The following is a 22800-nucleotide window of genomic DNA, read 5'->3' on the forward strand; positions in this document are numbered from 1 at the left end:
AGCTTACAACACATTTCGCAAGACGTTCGCCAGCCAGTCTTGCTGTATAATCACATTCATTGCGTTACCTCAAAATCAAAGAAAAATTACATTTACGCTTGTAGGCATTCGTATAATTCCTTAAGGTAAGTTTCATTTGAAAACAATAAAAGATATTTCACAATGTGTCTGACTTCACAGGTAGATAGAGACATTAATATTAAAGATATGGCATATTGAAGAGAACGGTAAGTGCAGGAAAACGAACATTAGGATCTTTCGCATGCAACCGAGATTCTTTACTTTTGAATGACGGCGGCCCGACGTTCCTACGTATGGGACATATTACGGTGACTGTTGTGATTTAACTTTTGTCTCCCACACACACTCCAAATATGTGAAATTATTTACCGGTAATGGTGACTTTCGAGAGGGATCGCATTTTTACATATATTGGCCCTGATTGTGGCGCAGTTTGTTCTCTGAAACTGTGGCCAAACTTTCGTGTCATCCACCCAGTCACCGCGTACGATATCTCCCGAAACAGAGGTTTGTTAAGTCGCGCCGGCACCGCAGACACCCATACAACACGGAGGCAGTTGAAGCAAGCAATTAACGTGTCACCACGTGATCAGACGTTGCAGCGCCCACAAGATTTACACGTAAAGGGCCAACAGCGCATCGTCAAAGCGATGCCCAGCTCTTATCACAGAACACCGTCCATCGGCTTGAGGGAAATACTTTTAAATATGGAGGGAAAGATGTTTGTTCGATTCCTCTGGATTTGAGGTAGCAGTCAAGTGTGCAGTAGGCGACACCAATATAGCATGGTGGCATGTGTTTGTCCAGGTACCGGACTTGAACACCGTGTTGGAGCAACTTAAAGTGCTTCTCTGCCGTGTGGAACAACAATACAAGCACACAGACAATCCAAGACTTTAGAACAACCAGTTAAATGTAAAAAAGAAAGATCCAATCACGCATCAATATAATAGCATTCCAACTCCGGACAATGCTTTATCAGTCACTAGAACTATAAAAGCCACTTGATCACATATGAAAGGCCGTGCGTGATCTGCGTTCCCTTCCACAGCAGTGCTTCCCAATCGTAGCTCTAGCGCTCTTCCAGAAGTGACGATATTGACACGTGTAAATACTTATCTTTATCGGGCGACCACGCTTCGCCGCCTAACAAATGTAATCGCACAGCGTTGGACACGCCTGCATGTATCCGAAGTTTCTGGAAAGTTATCGATGCTTCTATCCGCTGTCTGTTGTCGCCGAACCTTATGTTATCTGATTTCATCACCTGACGCGAATGGTGTAGAACTTTGTGGAAGGGACGCGGGTCCGAACGATTAGTCTGGAACATTCGACGACCGTTCTTTAAAAGCCGACGCGCTTGACTCGCTGATCAGATTTATCGATGATCGCCGACTGTGTTCGCCGCTTTCATTGTGCTATAAGTGTAGCCTGTTTTGTGGGCACAGGTTCGCCCAATAAAATCTAGTTTTGCCTTTCACAGTATTGCTACACCACCACGTGACATCTGGTGGAGGTGCTTTACGTTCATGTACCGGACGCGCCCGACAAGCCGTAATCCAAGCCCGGACCGCAAAGACAACACCAGCGCCGTCCCGGAACATCGAGCAAGCCGCCGTCTTCAACAGCTGCCCCCGGACCACAGACTTCTACCTGAGAAGACCAAGAAAATTGTGGCCAAGGAAACCCCAATGGCAGCCCCAGCGTCCCCCATCGGGCTGCAGCAGCCCAGGGAGCCTCCGACGTTCCGTGGTTCAACATTCGTGGACCCGGAAACCTGGCTCGAGACGTATGAGAGGGTCGCCGCATTTAACAGCTGGAACAGCGACGACAAACTGCGTCATGTCTATTTCGCATTGGAGGACGCCCCCAAGACGTGGTTGGAGAATCGAGAAGCCACCTTGACGACGTGGGATCTGTTCCGAAGCGGCTTCCTGCAAACATTTACAAGCGTCGTGCGAAAAGAGCGAGCCCAAGCTCTACTGGAGACCAGAGCGCAGTTGCCGAATGAGACGATCGCGATCTTCACTGAGGAAATTACCCGTCTGTTCCGCCACGCCGACCCCGAAATGTCAGAGGAGAAGAAAGTCCGCCTACTGATGCGTGGTGTAAAGGAGGAACTTTTCGTCGGAATGGTAAGAAGCCCACCCAAAACTGTCGACGAGTTTCTTCGTGAGGCGACGAACATTGAGAAGACACTGGAATTACGGGACCGGCAATTCGACCAACGCACTAAGCCAACAAGCTACGCCGGCGTTCAATCAGTGGCCACCGACGACCTGCGCGAGACCATCCGGGCAGTCGTACGAGAGGAGCTTCAGAAGATCTTCCCTTCATCGCAACCTCAAGTGGCCTCAATCGCCGAAGTTGTTAAAGAAGAAGTCCAGCGACCGCTCGGAGTTCCCGAGGTACAATCACAATCATCGCAACCCCAGCCAGAAGCGATGACGACACGTCCCGACGAAGTCAGGAAGCCAAGACTACACCGACGAAAGACGACTTGACGACGCGACGTTCAAGCTTCAGTTCAACACGACGCAGCCGTGATCCGACGCCAAGACCCAACTGCAACGCCAGACAAAGAACCACCGACCTCGATGTGCTTATCGACGGCCACGCACTCAGTGCCTTAGTCGACACAGGGGCCGATTACTCCGTAATGAGTGGACACATCGCCGCCCAGTTGAAGAAAGTTAAGACCGCATGGGAAGGCCCTTAAATTCGGACGGCTGGAGGACACCTCATCACGCCGACTGGAATCTGCACGGCAAGAATAAGCATTCATGACCGGACTTACCCTGCCACCTTCGTTATCCTCTAACAGTGTTCACGAGACGTCATTCTCGGTATGGACTTCCTGAACCAACACGGCCCAATCATCGACCTGAAGTAGAAGTCAATAATGCTGTCGGAAGATAAAGTGATACTGCCGGAGAGCCCTCATAGTCACCACGCCTTGAGTGTGCTCGAAGATCAATTGAGCATCCCGCCTCGCTCCAGCATTGTTATTTCGGTCGGCACCGAAACACCCGCTGACGTAGAAGGCATCATCGAAGGCGACCAACGTCTACTGCTAGACCGCGAAATTTGCGTCGCAAGAGGGATCGCTCGACTGCATGGAGGGAAAACTGAAGTGTTGCTGACAAACTTCAGCCAGGAGTTCAAGCACATCAACAAGGGCACGACAATCGCGTACATCGAGGAAACTCTGGAAACCAGTAATGCGTTTGTCCTCTCGGATTCCGCCGCATCTACCCCGACGACGATGGTTCCCAAACCAGACTACGACATTAATCCAAGTCTCCCCGTGATTAAACAACAGCAGCTGAGAAGTCTGCTCCGACGATATAGTGGCTGCTTTTCGCCGTCATCGAGGATTCGACAAACACCAGTCGCCAAGCATCGCATCATCACCGAGGAGTGCGCTCGGCCACTCCGCCAGAGCCCTTACTGAGTTTCGCCGCGAGAACGTGCAGCTATAAGAGAACAAGTGGACGAAATGCTGCGCAGCGACATCATCCAGCCGTCGAAAAGCCTGTGGGCATCCCCTGTTGTCCTGGTAAAGAAAAAGGACGGAACCCTACGTTTCTGCGTCGATTATCGTCGTCAGAACAAGATCACGAAGAAGGACGTATACCCCCTCCCACGGATAGACGACGCATTGGATCGGCTCTGCAACGCTAAATACTTCTTGTCGATGGACCTCAAGTCTGGCTGTTGGCAAATAGAAGTTGACAAAAAAGATCGGGAAAAGACCGCCTTCATCACCCCAGACGGCCTCTACGAGTTCAAGGTTATGCCATTTGGACTGTGCTCGGCGCCTGCAACGTTCCAGCGCGTGATGGACACGGTTTTAGCAGGATTGAAGTGGCAGACCTGTCTCGTCTACTTGGATGACGTCGTTGTCTTCACCGGAATTTTCGACGATCACCATAGGCGGCTTGCAATAGTACTCGAGGCCATCAAGTCATCAGGGCTCACTTTGAAGCCAGAAAAGTGCCGCTTCGCCTACGATGAGCTTCTGTTCCTAGGCCACGTCATCAGCAAGTCTGGAGTCCGCCCCGACCCGCAGAAGACAGCTGCCATCGCAAAGTTCCCGCAGCCCACCGACAAGAAGGCAGTGCGTAGATTTCTTGCTACAAGCGATTTGTCACTTTTCAAGCATCGGTGAGCCGCTGACACAGCTAACCAAATGTGACGTCGAGTTCAAGTGGGAAACGGCGCAGGCCGACGCATTTCAAGAGCTCAAGCGACGCGTGCAGTCGCCGCCCGTACTTGCGCACTTCGACGAGCACGCCGATACCGAAATCCACACTGACGCCAGTAGCCTAGGCCTCGGTGCCGTCCTAGTCCAGAGAAAAGATGGACATGAACACGTGATAGTTTGCGCTAGCCGGTCGTTGTCAAAAGCGGAAGGCAATTATTCTACAACGGAAAAGGAATGCCTCGCCATCGTTTGGGCTACAGCGAAATTTCGCCCTTACCTATACGGCAGGCCATTCAAAGTGGTCAGCGACCATCACGCGTTGTGTTGGCTAGCTAACTTAAAGGACCCTTCAGGACGGCTGGCGCGGTGAAGCCTCAGACTGCAAGAATATGACGTCCCGGTAATATACAAGTCCGCGAGAAAACACTCTGACGCCGACTGCTTATCACGCGCCCCCATTGATCCCCCGCCGCAAGACGACGAGGACGATGACGCCTTCCTTGGAATAATAAAAGCGGAAGACTTCACTAAAGACCAACGAGCAGACCCGGAGCTAAAAGACCTTGTAGAATATTTGGAAGGGAACACCGACGTTGTCCCTAGGGCATTTAAGCGTGGATTATCTTCGTTCACGCTTCAAAACAACCTACTCGTGAAGAAAAACTTCTCACCAGTCCGCGCCAACTACCTTCTTGTTGTTCCGTCGGCGCTGCGTCCAGAAGTACTGCACGCCTTACACGACGATCCAACCGATGGGCACCTCGGATTCTCCCGGACGCTGTCGAGGATACAGGAAAGGTATTACTGGCCGCGTCTGACCGCCGACGTCGCCCGTTACGTCAAGACATGCCGAGACTGTCAACGACGCAAGACACCACCGACAAGGCCAGCAGGGTTACTACAGCCGATCGAACCTCCTCGTCGACCATTCGAGCAGATTGGGATGGATTTGTTGGGTCCGTTTCCGACGTCAACATCCGGGCATAAGTGGATCGTCGTGGCGACGGACTATTTCACCCGCTTCGCTGAAACTAAAGCTCTACCAAAAGGCAGCGCAGCCGAAGTGGCGAAATTTTTCGTCGAGAACATCCTGCTGCGACATGGTGCCCCAGAAGTCCTCATCACCGACAGAGGAACGGCTTTTACAGCACAGCTCACCCAAGCCATTCTGCAATATAGCCAGACAAGCCACAGGAGGTCAACTGCCTACCATTCGCAAACGAATGGTCTCACGGAGCGCCTGAACAAGACCCTCGCCGACATGCTAGCGATGTACGTCGACGTTGAGCACAAGACGTGGGACGCGGTCCTGCCGTATGTAACCTTCGCTTATAACACGGCGGTGCAAGAAACAACACAGATCACGCCATTTAAGCTGGTCTACGGCAGGAACCCGACGACGACGCTCGACGCCATGCTGCCGCACGTCACTAACGAGGACAATCTTGACGTCGCTATCTATCTCCAGCGCGCCGAAGAAGCCCGACAGCTCGCCCGCCTGCGAATCAAGAACCAGCAGAGGACCGACAGCCGACACTACAACCTCCGACGACGGTATGGACCCTGATACGCCGACGAGGACTCAGTGAGAAGCTACTGCGACGCTATTTCGGACCCTACAAGGTCAGCCGACGTATTGGCGCTCTGGACTATGAGGTCGTGCCAGACGGCATTTCGCATTCACAGCGGCGCCGCGCACGATCTGAAGTGGTCCACGTGGTGCGCCTTAAACCCTTTTACGGACGCTCACGAACTTCCTTATTTTTGTTGTTTTCTTTGCTACGAGTGCTTTTTTTTTATTACTTTCGTTTGTTTACAGCATCGGGTCGATGCTTTTTTAAGAGGGGGGTATTGACACGTGTACTTATCTTTATCGGGCGACCACGCTTCGCCGCCTAACAAATGTAATCGCACAGCGTGGGACGCGCCTGCATGTATCCGAAGTTCCTGGAAAGTTATCGATGCTTCTATCCGCTGTCTGTTGTCGCCGAACCTTATGTTATCTGATTTCATCACCTGACGCGAATGGTGTAGAACTTTGTGGAAGGCACGCGGGTCCGAACGATTAGTCTGGAACATTCGACGACTGTTCTTTAAAAGCCGACGCGCTTGACCCGCTGATCAGATTTATCGACGATCGCCAACTGTGTTCGCCGCTTTCGTTGTGCTATAAGTGTAGCCTGTTTTGTGGGCACAGGTTCGCCCAATAAAATCTAGTTTTGCCTTTCACAGTATTGCTACTGTGTTGCTAACGTCACCACCACGCGACAATATATTACAGAAGACTTATGTGTGAGCATCACCGGCCAAGCAACGACTTTGCTCCCCTGCCTTCAGTGACATATACCCATCACCCGTGGTTGAAGCACAGATCATCCATTTACCAAAAGGACTTTAAGGAGGCCCTCGCTCTTTGCAGGCGTTTGTCAACAAATTTGCAATGTCAAACATACGAACTCGTTCATCGACTGCATTAATAAAGTTGTGCATAACGTCCACCCCCCTTATGTGGCCATAAGTGTGTGGGGCAAACTGGTCGGTGTCAGAATGTGAGTGTTCAAGGGCATAATCAAAAGGCTCAGAAGAGCAGGGATGGTGTTTTTTGGCACTACGCTGTTCTAAATGTGCTTGCACTACCACTCTTGAATAACACAACAGCAATCGGAAGACGCGCACGTGGTGACCAGGCCAATTTGATTATAGAAAGTGCAGTGATACAAGAGCCCTAAGTAAGCATTCCTTAGCTTTGTCAGATGCAGAGCTATCTTTCTTGGGATATGCGGGAAGTGAGGCCCCACTAAGATTTGACGTTTAGTATCCTTGCCATTGTGCAGCTAAATTTCTACAGGCTTACGTCACTATGAGTGCGCACATATGCTAATATATATATATATATATAAATATATATATATATATATATATATATATATATATATATATATATATATATATATATATATATATATATATATATATATATAATGTTACGGTTGTTAAGAACGGCCAGCTGAAGTGCAAGGTTTGCCAGCCAGTTGCGACAGCGGCGACAACTTTCTTGGCACGCCACCGCAAACCTCTAGAGACTGCGTCACTAAGTCGAAGGTGTGTGAAGAACAATACGGTGGCCGGCTGGCTGGCCGAGCTGAAAATAGCTGCGATTGGAGAATTTTCTCAGCTGCGCACGAAAACAGACCTTCGTTCATTTTTGGGACTTGTGGGGTACTATCAACGGTACATTCCGAATTACTCGCAAATGGTAGGTCCATTAACGGACGCCCTCCGTAAGGGAGCACCGAGTAACGTACACGGGGATAAGGACAAAGAGAACGCTTTCCAGAGTTTGAAAACGCTATTGGTTTCTCGTCCTGTGCTTCGCGCGCCAAACTACACAAACGAATTCATAGTTCAATGCGACGCAAGCGACATGGTATGGGCGTGGTACTTAGTCAGGTCGGCGACGATAACGAGGAGCATCCTATCCTCTATGCCAGCCGTAAACTAAATGTAAGAGAGGAAGCCTACAGCGCTTCAAAGAAGGAATGTGCTTGTTTAGTTTGGGCTGCCCAGAAGTTGTCGTCTTACTTGTACGGAGCGAGGTTCATCTTCGAGACCGACCACTGTCCTCTGACGTGGCTCAATCAAACGTCACACAAAAATGGCCGCTTGCTCCGATGGAGTCTCACTCTCCAAGAGTACAACTTCTCCGTTAGATATAAGAAGGTAAAGTTGCATAGCAATGCGGATCGTTTGAGCAGGCTAATTTGAATTCTGCGTTTAAGGGTCCCGCCTACATATTAGGGTTATTATGGTTAATTTTGTTAAGCCAAAAAGATTCCCTCTCATTTAACAGGATTCCCTCCATGATTGCTGAATTTGTCAGCGCGAAATTGCTTCAAAAATTGGCATAGCGAAATGCAGCATTTTTTGTTTCTGCACTTATGTTTTCTTTGAAGCCTAGCGGGTCTAAAGTGAGATTCAAGGTACGTCATCTCGGCGCAGAGCCGTGTTGTGGGGTTCGTTTTGCAGTACCCTATCCTTGTTGGGTGTTTTGGGGCAGTGACATGATTACACAAGTGGTCGCTGCGAGCCAAGCCATCACCCCCTGGCCACCAGCCCTTCTCTTCCTGCCCAGCGGTTGTCAGCGCTGGACGGTCGAGATTTCACGGTCCATGGAGGCGCTGTTAAGGACGGCTAGCCGAAGTTCAAGTTTTGCCAGCCTGTTGCGACAGCGGCGGCAACTTTCCTGGAACGCCACCGCAAACCGCTAGCCACGGCGTCACTAAGTCGACTGTGTGTGAAGAACAATACGCGCGTCCTCAGGTCTCCGTCGCTGGAGCCAAGATGAGTGCGACGAAGCAGTCTTTGTGCCTGAACCCGCCACCGCCAACCTGGTCTGCTGTGAACGAGGGAGTCCCCGAGCGAACGTAGTTCAAGACCCCTTCCCACGCGCCGTCCAAGACGCAAGACAATGGGCACCCGGCCGCGCTGCGGGGGTCAGCTCGGAGAATAAAAGGCACCTTTCCTGACACAAGCCCCGAGTTCTGCGAAGACCGTCTGACGTCGGTGGGGACCGTGAACCTGTGCGGAAGTGTGTGTGTGTCCCTCCCGCAGAGAGGCGGCTCGTCTACGGTGCCTGGTCGAACGTTTCCCTCACCTTGGGATCGAGGGAGGACCGAATGTTTATAAACCGCTGTTGTGCGGCGGCTCAGGGCACTTTCTCTCGCAGTCGTGCTAGACTGATGAACTGCAACATCCTGATGTAGATACTCTAAATAAACCCATATTCCTCGTTCTCGATGAGAAGCAGTCCTTCCCTTCAACAACGTCCTCAGCGTGGATAAGTTGGATGACGGCATGGGCCAGCTACCTTCTAATTCATGCCCGACCCCAATCCTAACAACTGGCAGACAGCGGTGAGATGGACTTTGCGACGTGGTGCTGTGTCTGCGGTGAGTGCTTGGTTCTTGCTTTGACTCTCTGGGCTTCATTTTGTGGTTGTTCTGTTTAGAACTGTAGGGAAGCTAGATTGTTGATTGTTAGCTAGGTTCGGTTTTCCTAGGTAGATTTAGCGAGCAGGACCATGGCAGTAAAGCAGCAATCATGGAGTTAAGAACACTAGTGAGAGACGAATTGTTGATTGTTGGTGAGGAACTGGGCCGAGATTTACGCGAGGAAATGCTAAAACCGGAATTATTGCAGCTAATATCCGAACAGGCCAGTGAGGAAGAAATTGAAATGGGGTTGGAACTTCTGAAAAAAAAGAGAGAAACGGGACAGAGAGAAGAACAAGAGAGAGAGGAACGCGATAAAGATCGCGAGTTAAGAAAAATGCAACTTGAACTTGAAAGCAAACGTTTGGAGTTGTCTCAAGGAAGTGAAGGGGCTCTGGGACGATCAAGTGAGGCAGAATCATACCCCTTGGACAGGCTATTAAAGCCATTTCAGGTCGGGACCGACATAGGCTTGTTCCTAAGCAATATTGAAAGGACTTGCGAGAAGATGAACTTCGGTCCGAGTACATGGCCACAACGGTTGTTGTCTATGTTGCCGTGTGAGGCAGCGGAAGTAATCGCCAGACTGAGTGCACAGGATGCATATGATTATGCAAAAGTTAAGGTTAGTCTCCTGAAGAAATACCGCCTTTCAGCCGAAGCTTTTCGGCAAAGGTTTAGGAGCACAGGCAAGAAAGATAGCGAGGGATATCCGGAGTTTGCATGCGGCTTAAAGGCCAACCTAGTCGAGTGGCTGAAAAGCGTGGAAGCGTACGACGGCAGAGACATGGTCATTGAATGCATGTGTCTGGAGCAGTTTCACAAAAGCATCCCCCAAGCTGTGAAACTGTGGGCGCAAGACAAAGGAAATGTAAACACTGTGGCAAGGGCGGCTGAATTAGCCGAAGAGTACGCAACGCGTAGAAAGTTGAACACCGAGGACGGAAATTGGGACGGCCGAAATGGACCGCGGAAACCATTTCCGTTCAAAAAGGATTCGCAGACTAGATGACTGGAGCCTCTAGACGTGGAGGAAAAGCCCGCAGGAAAGAGCGAGGAGAAACCTAACGGCGAAACTGTACAAAAAGAGCAGAAAAGAAAATTCTAAACATTTAGACCAATCCCCTGCTATAAGTGCCACAAACTGGGACATATCGCTGGGAACTGCGGAATGCCTAGCGTAGTTTTCTCCTACGTGGACGAAAAAGACGAGAATATGGAACTTTTAAGCAAATATCTTCACGATCTACAAGTTAATGGCAAACCATGCCGAGTGTAAGAGACAGTGCCGCCACGATGGACATTGTCCATCCGTCTTACGTGACGGTAGATGATTTCAACGGAGAAGTAGCATGGATCAAACAGGTTTTAGAAGAACACAGCGTGTGCCTGCCCATGGCTAAAGTCAAAATCAGTGGACCATTCGGGGAGCTAGTGGCCGAGGCTGCAGTTTCCAAATTTTTGTCACTACAGTACCCTTACATTTTTTCGAATGGCTCAAATCGGTTACTGCGGGAAAAAGGCTTAAACTGCAAGAGGGCATACTACAGCATTGACCCGAGGCCAAGCTCGTAAAATCGCGTCGCTTTCGGCTGAAAATGCACAAGCTGCTCCAGTGGAAGCAGAAAAAGGGATAACTTCAATACCCGAATCCGAGCTAGGCCCGAGGGACATAAAAACAGTTGAGGAGATCCTGCCAGCTGACCAGCTCAATGAGAGCGTATCACTAGAGTGTCAAAGTTCAAGCCTGCAGGAAGAGCAAGCGGACGCAATCGCAAGCGAGACAGGGTCGTTATTATCACCGGTCTCAAGGAACTTTGATCAGCTTTTAGTGTGGACAGAGAGTCACTGGCAGCCGAGCAAAAGAATGATGACAGCTTAGCTAAATTACATCACACAGCTAAAGAAGGCACTGCTAGGCGTAACGTGACGATACATGAGAGAGGAGGATTGTTGTATCGGCACTAAAACCCCTTGATAATTTGAAAGTAGCGACACTCTCCTCCTCACGGCGCTTTCCTCCTCGATTATCCTCGCCCGCCGGCTGCGCACGACGCACTTTTCCTCCTGGGCTCCCGGGGACGGGCCGCAAGATTCTATGGAGGCGTGTTATTTTGGGCCAGTTGCGCGCCCCACTGGAGTTGAAAATTTTTAGAAATGCTAATAACAGCAACGGTAATGCTGGAGGCAACGTTTATGAGGAGGTTGGTTTTTTCTTAAAGCCGTATGAACGGGGTACAACGATGTAAAGGGAGCTTTGGGGCGAGTTCTATACTCCAGACAATTTTTCTGCCACATGATCAGATGCTTTACTTAGTGCGTCTGATGTAGTATTGCTTGTGACACATCCCTTTGTGTGTGGCTTATTAAGCGAAAGCCTTAGACCTCTGTTTCAAGGTCCCGTTGTGGGCTACAGAAAATATCACGTGACCGAAGGAAGGCGGGAAGCGAACCAAGGCATGTGCAGCCGCGCATAGGTCATGATTAATGATTAGCAAAGTAATGATTGATTAGGATTGGATTAAGATGAATTCGGGTGTATTAAGGAGGGTTAAGGTGTATTAAAGTTGATGAAAGTGGATTAAGGTGCATAAAGGAGGACAAGGTTGGATTAAGTTCGATGAAGCTGGATTAGGGTGGATGAAGGTGCGTTGAGGTGCATTAAGGACGATTATAGTGGATTAGGGCGGATTAAAGTGCATGAAGAAGGATGAGGTGGATTAAGAAGGATTAAGGTGCATGAAGGAGGATTATGGTGGGCTAAAGTGAATGAAGGAGGATAAGGGTGGATTAAGGAGGACTAGGGTGGACTAAGGTAGATGAATGTGGATTAAGGGGAATTAAGGACGATTATAGTAGATTAGGGTGGATTAAAGTGAATGAGGAAGCAGTAGGGTTGATTAAGGAGGATTAAAGTGCATTAAGGAGGGTTAGAGTAGATTATTGTCGATGAAGGTGGATTAGGGGGCATTAATGAGGACGCTCGTGGATTATGGTGGATTAAAGTGAATGAAGGAGGATTAAGGTTGATGAATGTGGATTCAGTGGATTAATGTGCATTAGGAGGATTATGGTAGACTAATCGGTCTTAATACTCAATCAACCCTTATTCATATTAGTCCACCCTAATTCCCCTTAATGCTCCTTCATCCACCTTAATCCAGCTTAATACTCCCAATCCACCTTAATACAACCTAATCAACCTACATCGCCCCTAATGCACCTTAGCCTACCATATACGGCCTTAATCAACCTTTATCAGCCCTAATCCATTATAATCCGCCTTAATCCTCCGTCATCCACCTTAATCCTTATTCATCCACCTTAATCCAACTTAATCCTACTTAATAGTCCCAATCTACCTTAATACACCCTAATCCAGCTCCATGGTACCTGATCCACCCTAATCGGTGTTAGTCCACCTTTAGCAACCCTAATTCACCTTAATCCACGTTAATTGGCCTTAATCTTACTCTATCCACCTTAATCCGCCCTAATCCTAGTTCATGCACCCTAATCCACCCTAATCGGTCTTAATACCCTTTCATCGACCCTTCACCTTCATCCACCATAATCCGCCTTAATCCTCCCCCACCCACCTTAATCTTTATTCATGCATCTTAATCCTTCTTAGGGCACTCTAATCCACCTTAACCTTCTTTAATACACGCTAGGAGAAGGGAGGCTTCGTTCCGGCCGCGAAGCTCTCCACATCTCTGTAAGGTGCCTTGTGGATGTCTCGTGCTGACGATGCCGTCTCGGTGAGCGCATATTTCCCCCCCTCATCTTTTAAGAGGTTCAATACATACAAGCATCTGTCTCGCAAACCAGATTTTTTTTTTCAAGGGAATTTTTCCACGTCTCAGTCATTTCTCTCGTCGTATTCGAGTGCTGATTGCCATGTTATAGTTTGTTAACGAAGCTTTCCCTCAAGTCTAAATATTTTAAGGCAGTTTGTCGTGTGCGTATCATGGCCACGCACGCTTATATCGCCTTCCGTTTCTCTACCACGGTTGCGCTTTAAAACCACGACGCTGCAAGTTTGCTTCAGAGACTATCCTTTCCTTCCCACTTCACCGCCCTTAAACTGGCTCTCTCAACTACTACACGCAGAGACAAAGCAACAGCGCGCGCATTAGATCCCATAGATGAGATGAATATTTACAATTATTATTAGGGTTATAATTATATTCGAGTGCTGATTGCCGTGCTATCGTTTGCTAACGAAGCTTTCCCTCAAGTCTAAATATTTTAAGGCAGTTTGTCGTGTGCGTGTCATGACCACGCACGCTTATATCGCCTTCCGTTTCTCTACCACGGTTGCGCTTTAAAACCACGACGCTGCAAGTTTGCTTCAGAGACTATCCTTTCCTTCCCACTTCTCCGCCCTTAAACTGGCGCTCTCAACTACTACACGCAGAGGCAAAGCAACAGCGCGCGCATTAGATCCCATAGATGAGATGAATATTTACAATTATTATTAGGGTTATAATTATATTCGAGTGCTCATTGCCGTGCTATCGTTTGCTAACGAAGCTTTCCCTCAAGTCTAAATATTTTAAGGCAGTTTGTCGTGTGCGTATCATGGCCACGCACGCTTATATCGCCTTCCGTTTCTCTACCACGGGATGCGCTTTAAAACCACGGCGCTGTAATTTTGCTTCAGAGACTTTCCTTCCCTCCCTTCTTCTCCGCCCTTAAACTGGCTCTCTTAACTACTACACACAGAACAAAGCAACAGCGCGCGCATTAGATCCCATAGATGAGATGAATATTTACAATTAGTATTAGGGTTATAATTATATTCGAGTGCTGATTGCTGTGCTATCGTTTGTTACCGAAGCTTTCCCTCAAGTCTATTTTAAGGCAGTTTGTCGTGTGCGTATCATGGCTACGCACGCTTATATCGCATTCCGTTTCTCTACCACGGGTGCGCTTTAAAACCACGGCGCTGCAGTTGTTGCTTTTCTTTTCTTTCTTCTTCTCCGCCCTTAAACTGGCTCTCTTAACTATACTACACGCAGAGACAAAGCAACAGCGCGCGCATGCGATCCCATAGATGAGATGAATATATATATATATAGAAAACTATCAGTCATAGCTCTCGTAGTATAGCCCTCTGGGCCGTTTCCTTTTTTTTTCGAAAGTAGTCCTATTAGGGTTATTATAATTACACGAAGGTATTTCGCCCTCATCAGCAGCAGTCCTTGGTATAGTTATTCTGGCGGCTAGCTTCCCACGCTATGCGTGCCGCCATCGCACCTGGTTAAGCTTTTCCTAGACGCTAGAGTTATGCTTTGTCCGCGCAACCTTGAGCGATCGGAAAGCGCGTTTCCCCCTCTTGGCCGGCGGAGAAGGGAGGCTTCGTTCCGGCCGCGAAGCTCTCCACATCTCTGTAAGGTGCCTTGTGGATGTCTCGTGCTGACGATGCCCTCTCGGTGAGCGCATATTTCCCCCCCTCATCTTTTAAGAGGTTCAATACATACAAGCATCTGTCTCGCAAACCAGATTTCTTTTTTTTTTCAAGGGAATTTTTCCACGTCTCAGTAATTTCTCTCGTCGTATTCGAGTGCTGATTGCCATATTATAGTTTGTTAACGAAGCTTTCCCTCAAGTCTAAATATTTTAAGACAGTTTTCCTAGCCTCTAAAGCCGCTCGAGTTCGGTCTTCTCCTCGAGCGGCCATTTTTCCTAGAAAGTATGCCTTCCAACTCTGAGTCTTCCAACATGAGTCTCTTTCCACGTATGTGTGAGGCTCGGAGCAGGAGCTGTGGCGCTTGAAAGTAGCCTGGGGCCTGACGAACCAACCGACTGAGCTATCTTTCCGGGCAACATCGAAGGGTCACGAGTTCAAATCACCTGTTATGTTCCTTTTTCTTTCGCCCCTCTTTCTTTCTTTTTTTCTTTCTTTTAATGTCTTTTCCTTTATTTTATCACTGTACGGGAACCCTCCTAAAATAAAAAAAAGAAAGATATATATCTTCAAATATGTATGGCCTCACATGTGCAGGTCATAAATACCAGGTTCTCTAGCCGAGTGCCACCCGTGCGGTATAACCGAGCTCAGATTGGTCCACCTTGACTGACCAAATAGGGCACCACTGTAGGTTAAATGAGGCGTACAACTCCTGCGGGACCCGCCGTGGTTGCTCAGTGGTTATGGTGTTAGACTGCTGAGCACGAGGTCGCGGGATCGGACCCCGACCACGGCGGCCGCATTTCGATGGGGGCGAAATGCGAAAACACCCGTGTACTTAGAATTAGGTGCACGTTAAAGAATCCCAGGTGGTCGAAATTTTCGGAGTCCTCCACTACGGCGTGCATAATCAGAAAGTGGTTTTGTCACGTACAACCCCATAAATTAATTTTTAATTTAACTCCTACGGGGACGGTAGAGTATCCGTCTCCAGTGCAAGAGGACCGTGATTCAAATTCCGGTGCCGCGCTATTCTCCACCGGAAAATACAAAAAAAAAACCGTGTGTTGAGAAAATCGCACAAACAGGCCTGGAGTGCGGCCTGATCCCGGTGAGCAGAACCGGTAACGCACTCTCTCACCAGAGCAGGATTGGCCACCCTGGTGCAGTACTTGGCCACAACCTCCTATATGAATACAACAACCGAACCCCGGCCCTCAGTCCCCAGCAGCCGCGAAGCAACTGACCACGGCGGCGGTCAGATCTGTGACGCTGCAGAGGGTGCTAAGAATACCTGGCTCCGGACAGGCCGCCATTGGAATCTGAACCTGGCAACGTTTAACGTTAGAACGCTATCTAGTGAGGCGAGTCTAGCAGTGTTATTGGAGGAATTAGAGGGTAGTAAATGGGATATAATAGGGCTCAGTGAGGTTAGGAGGACAAAAGAAGCATATACAGTGCTAAAAAGCGGGCATGTACTGTGTTACCGGGGCTTAGCGGAGAGACGAGAACTAGGAGTCGGATTCCTGATTAATAAGGAAATAGCTGGTAACATACAGGAATTCTATAGCATTAACGAGAGGGTGGCATGTCTTGTTGTGAAACTTAATAAGAGGTACAAAATGAAGGTTGTACAGGTCTACGCTCCTACATCTAGTCATGATGACCAGGAAGTCGAAAGCTTTTATGAAGACGTAGAATCGGCGATGAGTAAAGTCAAAACAAAATACACTATACTGATGGGCGACTTCAATGCCAGGGTAGGCAAGAAGCAGGCTGGAGACAAGTCAGTGGGGGAATATGGCATGGGCTCTAGGAATAGCAGAGGAGAATTATTAGTAGAGTTTGCAGAACAGAATAATATGCGGATAATGAATACCTTTTTCCGCAAGCGGGTTAGCCGAAAGTGGACGTGGAGGAGCCCGAATGGTGAGACTAGAAATGAAATCGACTTCATACTCTGCGCGAACCCTGGCATCATTCAAGATGTAGACGTGCTCGGCAAGGTACGCTGCAGTGACCACAGGATGGTAAGAACTCGAATTAGCCTAGACTTGAGGAGGGAACGAAAGAAACTGGTACACAAGAAGCCAATCAGTGAGTTAGCGGTAAGAGGGAAACTAGAGGAATTCCGGATCAAACTACAGAACAGGTATTCGGCTTTAACTCAGGAAGAGGACCTTAGTGTTGAAGCAATGAACGACAACCTCATGGGCATCATTAAAGAGTGCGCAATAGAAGTCGGTGGTAACGCCGTTAGACAGGAAACAAGTAAGCTATCGCAGGAGACGAAAGATCAGATCAAGGAACGCCAATGTATGAAAGCCTCTAATCCTACAGCTAGAATAGAACTGGCAGAACTTTCTAAGATAATCAACAAGCGTAAGACAGCGGACATCAGGAACTATAATATGGATAGAATTGAACAGGCTCTCAGGAACGGAGGAAGCCTAAAAACAGTGAAGAAGAAACTAGGAATAGGCAAGAATCAGATGTGTGCGTTAAGAGACAAAGCCGGCAATATCGTTACTAATATGGATGAGATAGTTCAAGTGGCTGAGGAGTTCCATAGAGATTTATACAGTACCAGTGGCACCCACGACGATAGTGGAAGAGAAAATAGCCTAGAGGAATTCGAAATCCCACAGGTAACGCCAGAAGAAGTAAAGAAAGCCTTAGGAGCTATGCAAAGGGGGAAGGCAGCTGGGGAGGATCAGGTAACAGCAGATTTGTTGAAGGATGGTGGTCAGATTGTTCTAGAGAAACTGGCCACCCTGTATACGCAATGCCTCATAACCTCGAGCGTACCGGAATCTTGGAAGAACGCTAACATAATCCTAATCCATAAGAAAGGGGACGCCAAAGACTTGAAAAATTATAGACCGATCAGCTTACTGTCCGTTGCCTACAAAGTATTTACTAAGGTAATCGCAAATAGGATCAGGAACACCTTAGACTTCTGTCAACCAAAGGACCAGGCAGGATTCCGTAAAGGCTACTCAACAATAGGCCACATTCACACTATCAATCAAGTGATAGAGAAATGTGCAGAATATAACCAACCCTTATATATAGCTTTCATTGATTACGAGAAAGCGTTTGATTCAGTCGAAACCTCAGCAGTCATGGAGGCATTACGAAATCAGGGTGTAGATGAGCCATATGTAAAAATACTGGAATATATCTATAGCGGCTCCACAGCCACCGTAGTCATCCACAAAGAAAGCAACAAAATCCCTATAAAGAAAGGCGTCAGACAGGGAGATACGATATCTCCAATGCTATTCACAGCATGTTTACAGGAGGTATTCAGAGGCCTGGAGTGGGAAGAATTGGGGATAAAAGTTGATGGAGAATACCTTAGCAACTTGCGATTCGCTGATGATATTGCCTTGCTTAGTAACTCAGGAGACCAATTGCAATGCATGCTCACTGACCTGGAGAGGCAAAGCAGAAGGGTGGGTCTGAAAATTAATCTGCAGAAAACTAAAGTACTGTTTAACAGTCTCGGAAGAGAACAGCAGTTTACGATAGGTAGCGAAACACTGGAAGTGGTAAGGGAATACATCTACTTAGGGCAGGTAGTGACCACGGATCCGGATCATGTGACTGAAATAACCAGAAGAATAAGAATGGGTTGGGGTGCGTTTGGCAGGCATTCTCAAATCATGAACAATAGGTTGCCACTATCCCTCAAAAGGAAAGTGTACAACAGCTGTGTGTTACCAGTACTCACATATGGGGCAGAAACCTGGAGGCTTACGAAAAGGGTTCTGCTGAAATTGAGGACGACGCAACGAGCTATGGAAAGAAGAAGGATGGGTGTAACGCTAAGGGATAAGAAAAGAGCAGATTGGGTGAGGCAACAAACGCGGGTAAACGACATCTTAGTTGAAATCAAGAAAAAGAAATGGGCATGGGCCGGACATGTAATGAGGAGGGAAGATAACCGATGGTCACTAAGAGCTACGGACTGGATTCCAAGGGAAGGGAAGCGTAGCAGGGGGCGGCAGAAAGTTAGGTGGGCAGATGACATTAAGACGTTTGCAGGGACAACATGGCCACAATTAGTACATGACCGGGGCAGTTGGAGAAGTATGGGAGAGGCCTTTGCCCTGCAGTGGGCGTAACTAGGCTGATGATGATGATGATGATGAATCAACATTAATCCTCCCTAATCCACCTTATGTCAATCACTAATGATTCATTTATTAACTTGGGTAATCATTCTCTTATACAAGGGTGGACATGATTTCGGTCACCTCTGGCCTCCCTTGGGTCACGTGATACTTCCAGTTTACAACGCGACCTTGAAACATAGAGATCTAAAGGCTTTCGCCTTAAAACTTAACAAATACTCAATGTTGACTAGCTATAACGCTCATCACCTGCAATAACACGGGTGTACTTGCCACTAATTTTTTCAGGGCGCAAAGCAGAATCTATAAAGCTGCACTTCCGACTGAATAACAACAGTTAGCGACGTGCGAGGGGAATATTAAGTATACTGAGAACCGCAACAAAAACGCTGGTGAGCAGGCCGGAAGAATGAAAAAGAATGCACTATTACTAGATGCTTTGCTACGAGCTATAAGAAAGACGCCTCAGCTCCCAAACAACGCTGTTCTTTGTCGGAACAAAGTTCTTTCGGCCAATGTCATGCAGCCACTGCTTCCTGCGCAAACCGTCACGCTTTCCTTGTGGTATCATAAAAATGGCATAACCATCTTCAGGCTTCTTGTGGCAGTTATATGCGCAACAGCCCGGCATAGCGCCAGCACATAGAGCAGGAAACACGGCGTACAACGTTTGCTACGCCGAGCTAAAGCGCCGAGCCAGCCGTGCTCAGGAGGAAAATGGCGCGAGCGAAAAATAAAAACACAAGCAAAACTCAAGATCCGCGCGTTTACCATGGCAACGGCAGGGAGACCAATCGTCGTGCAGAAAAATGGGGCAAAACTGGTTACCGCGGGGGGAACGCGCAAGGGGCGAGGAGGAGGCGAGGAGGAGGCGAGGAGGTCGCGCGGCGGCGGCAGAGTTCAAAGAGTGTCGCTACTTTCAAATTATCCAGGGATTTTATTCGGCACAACAGAGATCGAAAGGGTAGGATTTTAGATCAGTTAGTCATACCTACTTAGTTCAGCGAGGACCTTTTGAGTCTCTGTCATGGAAATGGGTGGTCCGGCCACCTAGGCATAAACAAATCAAAGGAAAGATTGCTTATGGAATACTATTGGCCTGGCTGTTTCAAAGACGTAGAAAATCTTGTAAGATCATGCGACGCCTGCCAGCGCTCGGGTAAACCAGGAGAGACATGGAAAGCTCCACTAAATGTAGTGCCCTTAATAACATAACCTTTCAGACGACTTGCGATAGACACGGTAGGGCCTCTACCAAAAACAAAATCGAGTTACAGGTACATGTTCACCATGCTGTGTCCGGCTACAGTTTCCAGAAGCAATCCCTCTGAAAGAGCTCAGCTCCACCGAAGTAGTAGACGCGCTTTTGACAGTGTTTGCACGAGTTGGGTTTCCAGCCGAAATTCAGGCGGATCAAGGGTCAGTATTCACCAGCGCACTGACTTCCACATTCTTGCAAAAGTGCGGGGTAAGGTTAATACACAGTTCCGTCTATCACCCTCAGTCAAACAGTGTAGAGAGGTGGCATTCAGTGCTTCAGCGAGTTTCGCGTGCGCTCTGTTACGAGCACAAGGAGGACTGGAAGAACTGTCTGCCGGCAACTTTGTTTGCTTTGCGAACAGTTCCACATGAGGCTACAGGGTTCTCGCCTGCAGAACTAGTGTATGGGAGGACACTCCGTTCTCCACTGAGAATGCTAAGAGAGATGTCGGAAGAAAGAGGAGAGAGTCCTACAGTGCTCGAATACGTGCTAAATATTCTGGAACGGCTAAGCACAACCCAAGAACTAGTCGAAAAGAACATGGGAGTAGCGCAAAAGAACGCCAAATTCTATTATGACAAGAATGCGAGGCTTCGTACGTTTAACGCCAGAGACCAGGTAATGATCCTCAAACCTTCAAGAAAGAACAAGCTTGAAGTTTACTCGGACGGGCCCGTTAAAGTGTTGCACAAACTTTCAGATACTAACTATGCTCTGAAAATGCCCGGTCGCAGGAAGGAGGTGAGGATATATCACTGCAATTTGATGAAGCCGTATGTAGAGCGGAGCGGAGTCGTTAACTATACCATCAAAGAGTAGGATCGCACTAGTACCAAGTTTAAGGAGTATAGTGCGACCTCCAACTCTGAAATCGGCCTAGAAGAAGTAGTAAAACATTCGTTAAGCTCGCACGCTCTTAGACCCGAGCAGCTAAATGAGCTAAAAGGGGTTTTAGGGGAGTATCTCGACAGATTCAGCGATCGGCCAGGTAGAACCGAACTAATGACGCATGAAATAGAGCTGACATCGACCGAACCCGTAAGATCAAAGCCTTACAGAGTGTCTCCAAGACAGAGAGAAATTATGGAGGCAGACATACAGCGCATGCTACAGTTGGGAGCTACTGAGACCGCTGAGAGTGACTGCACGTCACCGCTAATACTGGTAGAAATCCCTAACAAGGACCCTCGTCCGTGTGCTGACTACAGGAAGTTAAATGCAATCACTAGGGATAAGCTCTACCCGATAACCAGCATTGAGGAATGAATTGAACGAGTTACCGCTGCTTAATACATTTCAACTATATATCTCGTGCAGGGGTACTGGCAAGTTCCACTTTCAGAAAGTGCCAGCCGCTATGCCACATTCATCTTACCTGTAGGCACTTTTCGCCCTCTCGCACTCAGCTTCGGGCTGAAGAACGCGCCGTTTAGCTCTTATAAGTTAATGGATATTGTCCTAAAAGACTTTCAGGAGTTCGCCTTGCCATATCTGGATGACGTAGCAATTTTTATGGACAGCTGGGAACAACACGTATCGCACCTCAAACAGGTGTTCTCACGGTTGAGGGAAGCCGGCTTAACGATGAAAGCGGAAAAGTGTAGATTTGGTTGTTCACAGGTTACTTATCTGGGCCATGTTGTCGGCCAGGGCACGAGACGGCTGGCCGAGCTGAAAATAGCTGCGATTGGAGAATTTTCTCAGCTGCGCACGAAAACAGACCTTCGTTCATTTTTCGGACTTGTGGGGTACTATCAACGGTACATTCCGAATTACTCGCAAATGGTAGGTCCATTAACGGACGCCCTCCGTAAGGGAGCACCGAGTAACGTACACTGGGATAAGGACAAAGAGAACGCTTTCCAAAGTTTGAAAACGCTATTGGTTTCTCGTCCTGTGCTTCGCGCGCCAAACTACACAAAGGAATTCATAGTTCAATGCGGCGCAAGCGACATGGTATGGGCGAGGTACTTAGTCAGGTCGGCGACGGTAACGAGGAGCATCCTATCCTCTATGCCAGCCGTAAACTAAATGTAAGAGAGGAAGCCTACAGCGCTTCAAAGAAGGAATGTGCTTGTTTAGTTTGGGCTGCCCAGAAGTTGTCGTCTTACTTGTACGGAGCGAGGTTCATCTTCGAGACCGACCACTGTCCTCTGACGTGGCTCAATCAAACGTCACACTAAAATGGCCGCTTGCTCCAATGGAGTCTCACTCTCCAAGAGTACAACTTCTCCGTTAGATATAAGAAGGGAAAGTTGCATAGCAATGCGGATCGTTTGAGCAGGCTAATTTGAATTCTGCGTTTAAGGGTCCCGCCTAACTATTAGAGTTATTATTGTTAATTTTGTTAAGGCAAGAAGATCCCCTCTCATTTAACAGGATTTCCTCCGTGATTGCTGAATTTGTCAGCGCGAAATTGCTTCAAGAATTGGCATAGCAAAATGCAGCATTTTTTGTTTCTGCACTTATGTTTTCTTTGAAGCCTAGCGGGTCTAAAGTGAGATTCAAGGTACGTCATCTCGGCGCAGAGCCGTGTTGTGGGGTTCGTTTTGCAGTGCCCTATCCTTGTTGGATGTTTTGGGGCAGTGACATGATTACACAAGTGGTCTCTGCGAGCCAAGCCATCACCCCCTGGCCACCAGCCCTTCTCTTCCTGCCCAGCGGTTGTCAGCGCTGGACGGTCGAGATTTCACGGTCCATGGAGGCGCTGTTAAGGACGGCTAGCTGAAGTGCAAGTTTTGCCAGCCTGTTGCGACAGCGGCGGC

At 48.3% G+C, this 22800-nt stretch overlaps 1 protein-coding gene across 2 annotated transcripts in view; it reads right to left on the bottom strand.

The window, feature by feature from the left end:
* LOC126524381 (sterol-4-alpha-carboxylate 3-dehydrogenase, decarboxylating-like) overlaps positions 1–22800 on the bottom strand; it is a 73242-nt gene that overhangs the window by 43073 nt on the left and 7369 nt on the right. The window lies entirely within an intron of this gene.

This window comes from Dermacentor andersoni, chromosome 3, assembly GCF_023375885.2.
Source record: "Dermacentor andersoni chromosome 3, qqDerAnde1_hic_scaffold, whole genome shotgun sequence".
Classification (NCBI taxonomy): Eukaryota; Metazoa; Arthropoda; class Arachnida; order Ixodida; family Ixodidae; genus Dermacentor; species Dermacentor andersoni.